The 4,308-nt window shown below is 41.0% G+C and overlaps 1 non-coding gene across 1 annotated transcript; it reads right to left on the bottom strand.

The window, feature by feature from the left end:
• Positions 1–3,736: 3,736 nt before the first annotated feature.
• Positions 3,737–3,843, bottom strand: LOC129545842 (U6 spliceosomal RNA). Its single transcript, XR_008683770.2, has one exon. It is a non-coding gene; the product is annotated as a U6 spliceosomal RNA (small nuclear RNA).
• Between the last annotated feature and the right edge of the window lie 465 nt (positions 3,844–4,308).

Genomic DNA, 4,308 nt, shown 5'->3' with positions numbered 1-4,308 from the left:
AATCCATTGAGTCAGTGACGGCATCCAACCATCTTGCTCCCAGTGCAAATTAAAGTCACAAATAAATGGAAAGATCTAAAATTTGTATGGGGGAATTCTCTGGTGGTCCAGTGATTAGGACACCATGCTTCCAATGCAGGGGACATGGGTTCAATCCCTGGTTGGGAAACTAAGATCACACTTGCCAAGACAGAGCCAAAAATAAATCAATAAATTTTGATGCCACAAAAGATCCCAAATAGCCAAAGCAATCTTGAGAAAGAAGAACAAAGCTTGAGGCATCACACTTCCTGATTCCAAACTACATTGCAAAGCTATAGTAATCAAAACAGTATGGTACTGATGGAAAAAAGAGTGTATATTAAAAAAAAAGAGTGTATCTTAAAAGTCTTATCAAAAAAATGTTTTGTAATTATGTGTGGTGACAGATGTTAACTAGACCGATTATGATGATCATTTCACAATATATACAATATTGAATCACATTTTACAACATAATGAAAGTAATATAATGTTATGTGTCAGTTAAACTTCAATTTAAAAATTAGGGGCAGACTTCTTTAGTGGTACAGCGGATAGGAATCCACCTGCCAATGCAGGGGACATGGGTTCAATCCCTGGTCTGAGAGGATTCCACATGTCACAGAGCAACTAAGTCCTGTGCGCCACAACTACTGAGCCTGCACTCTAGACCCCAAAAGTAGCAACTACTAAGCCCATAGGCCACAGCTGCTGAAGCCTGCACGTCTAGAGCCTGTGCTCCACAATGAGAAGCCACCACAATAAGACCACACAACACAAACAAGAGTAACCCTTATTTGCCACAACTAGAGAAAGCCTGAACACAGCAATGAAGACCCAGTGCAGCCAAAAATAAATTTCTAAATATTAATAAAATAAAAATATAGAGTAAAACTTCCATTTGCTTTAAAAAAAAAATTCAGTTCAGTTCAGTCGCTCAGTCGTGTCTGACTCTTTGTGACCCCATGAATCACAGCACGCCAGGCCTCCCTGTCCATCACCAATTCCCAGAGTTCACTCAAACTCATGTCCATCGAGTCAGTGATGCCATCCAGCCATCTCATTCTCTGTTGTCCCCTTCTCCTCCTGCCCCCAATCCTTCCCAGCATCAGAGTCTTTTCCAGTGAGTCAACTCGTCACATGAGGTGGCCAAAGTATTGGAGTTTCAGCTTTAGCATCAGTCCTTCCAATGAACACCCAGGATTGATCTCCTTTAGAATGGACTGGTTGGATCTCCCTGCAGTCCAAGGGACTCTGAAGAGTCTTCTCCAGCACCACAGTTCAAAAGCATCATTCTTCGGCGTTCGGCTTTCTTCACAGTCCAACTCTCACATCCATACACACACAGATCAATGGAACAAAAAAGAGCTCAGAAATAAACCCATGCATGTATGGTCAATTAATTTACAACAAAGGAGCCAAGAATATACAATGGGAATAGGATAGTCTCTTCAATACATGGTGTTGGAAAAATTAGAGACCCACATGCAAAAGAATGAAACTGAACTGTTGTCTTACACCACAACAAAAATGAATTCAAAATGAATTAAAGTCTTGAATGTAAGCCCTAAAACAATTAAAGTTCCAGAAGAAAACATAGAGGCATGGTAAGTTCTGTGATATTAGTCTTGACAATGATATTTTGGGTTTGATACCAAAAACAAAGGCAACAAAAGCAAAAATAAACAAGTAGAACTACAGCAAAGGAAACCAACAAAATGAAAAGGCAACCTATGAAGTAGAAGAAAATATTTGCCAATCATGTATTTGATAAGGGATTAACATCCAAAATATATAAAGAACTCATACAACTCAACAGCAAAAAAAAAATCCAATTTAAAAATGGACAGAATCTGACTAGATGATTTTCCAGAGAAGACATACAAATGGCCAACAGGTGCATAAAAAGGCATGCAATATCACTAACCATCAGGGAAATACAAATCAAAACCACAGTGAAATATCACCTTACACCTGTTAGAACGGCTGTCATCAAAAAGACAAGAGATAAGTGTTGGAGAGGATGTGGAGAAAAGGGAAGCCTGTGCACTACTGGTGGGAAGTGGTGTAGCCACTTTGGAAAACAGTATGGAGGGTCTTAAAAAAATTAAAAATAGAACTATCCTATGATCCAGTAATTCCACTTCTGGGTACACAGACAAAGGAAACAAAATCACAATGTCTAGAAGAGATTTGCACCCTTATGTTCATTGCAGCATTAGTTAAAATAGTCATGATATGAAAACATCCTAAGTGTCCACTGACAGATGAATGAATAAAGAAAATGTAATATTTATTTATTTATGTATTTGTTTATTTGAGCCATAAAGAAGAAAAAAATCCTGTCATTCGTGACACCTTGAATGGACTTCGAGACTACTATGCTAACAGATGTAGAAGTGAAAGTTGCTCAGTCGTGTCCTGCTCTTGGCGACCTCATGGACTATACAGTTCATGGAATTCTCCAGGCCAGAATATTGGAGTAGATAGCCGTTCCCTTCTCCAGGGGATCTCCCCAATTCAGGGATCAAACACAGGTCTCCCACATTGCAGGCAGTTTCTTTACCAGCTGAGCCACCAGGGTAGACAGAGAAAGACAAATATTGTATCACTTACAGTGGAATCTAAAAAATTCAAACAGAGAACAGATTGATGGCTGCCAGAGGCTGGAGGTAGGAGTTGGGAAAGTGGATGAAGGTGGTCAAAAGGTACAACTTCCAACTATAAGATAAATAAGTTCTGGCGATATAATGGATAGCATGGTGAGTATTTTTCAAAATTTCAAAGGAAATCATATATGAAAACTTAAGATAATTTACTTATAAAATCAATATAAAAAGTAAAAAGATTGAAATCATGAGAAAACTAACCCTTACCTTGTATAAACCAAATATTGTGCTGGCATTATTTTTACATAGCAAATTAAAATGTAAAAACACTGGATCATACTAAAAGCTCCTTTTATCTTGGAATTCAGCCCATTTCTTTTTTTTTTTTTTTTGCGTATACATAAATTTTAATACCTGCTGATGAACAGAAACGAAACAGGACACAGATGTAACACAGTAACACAGGGACGGGGAGAGGAGTGGAGGGAGCAGGACACTGGATATGATCACAGCAACCCAGAGTGATGCCCTTGGTGCTCTGGGGTCACAAGACCCTCGCCTCACGTCACCAAAATCTTCTTGCCAAATAAACCACCAACTATGGGAGACAAGCTGTGGGCGCTGCTGCAGAGCTTAGATGAGACAGGGCCCTCCCTGTCAGTGTCAATACTCAAGGGCGGCAGGATCCAAGAGTGTTCCAGTCAGCACTCTGACGTAGGGAGACCTACTGGAGATGAGCACCGTTCGCCTAACACTGGGTGAAGGAGGTCCCCGCTCGGGTGGCGGGGCCCCAGGACACCTTGGTCTACGGCAGCACTCCACACCACTGCGCCCCGGCCAGCTCCTCTGTCCCCTGAGCACCCTCCCCTCCAGGGACCTAAGTCAGAGGAGATGGGGGGAAACGTGTGGTGGGATGTGAGGGGCGGGAGCCGGCGGAGGAGCAGGCATGTCCCAGGCCAGCCCCTCCTAGGCGTCGTGGAGGTTGCTGTCACTCAGGAGCACCTTCTCCCCAGGTTTGAAGGCTGGCATCCCGAGGTAGGGGCAGCTGGCACAGCGGAAAGCATCGCCCAGGTAGCAATTTCCACAAGCCGACTTGGGCTGGGAGCAAAAATATGGAACGCTTCACGAATTTGCGTGTCATCCTTGCGCAGGGGCCATGCTAATCTTCTCTGTATCGTTCCAATTTTAGTATATGTGCTGCCGAAGCGAGCACAGCCCATTTCTATCTTATCTGTAACTATACAAAACCTATTACATAAGTAATACTTATTAAGTAATAAGTAATTACATAAGTATACTTTTCAGTCCTCACAAAGGAAACATTTAGCAATCCTTTCAGACATTTTTGATTATCGGTTGACCCTTGAACAATGTGGGAGTTAGGGAACCTGAGGAAATAACACTCCTCAAAACCCCACCCTCTAGGGCACAACTGACTCCCTCTTCAAACTTAGCTACTAATAGCCTTACTGATAATATAAACAGTTGATTAAAATACACTTTTTATGTTATATGTATTATATACTTACAATAAAGTAAGCTAAAGAAAACGCTATTAAGAAAGAGAAAATACACTTAAGATACTGATTGTATTTGTCGATACTGATACCATATGTTAACATGATGAATCATCTGTCAGTATCTATGTCAATACTGTCTTATATTACACAAAACATCG

This window comes from Moschus berezovskii, chromosome 27 (assembly GCF_049115385.1).
Source record: "Moschus berezovskii isolate FMDL1 chromosome 27, NW_MosBer_1.0, whole genome shotgun sequence".
Classification (NCBI taxonomy): Eukaryota; Metazoa; Chordata; class Mammalia; order Artiodactyla; family Moschidae; genus Moschus; species Moschus berezovskii.
This window is presented reverse-complemented; position numbering and strand designations above follow the sequence as displayed.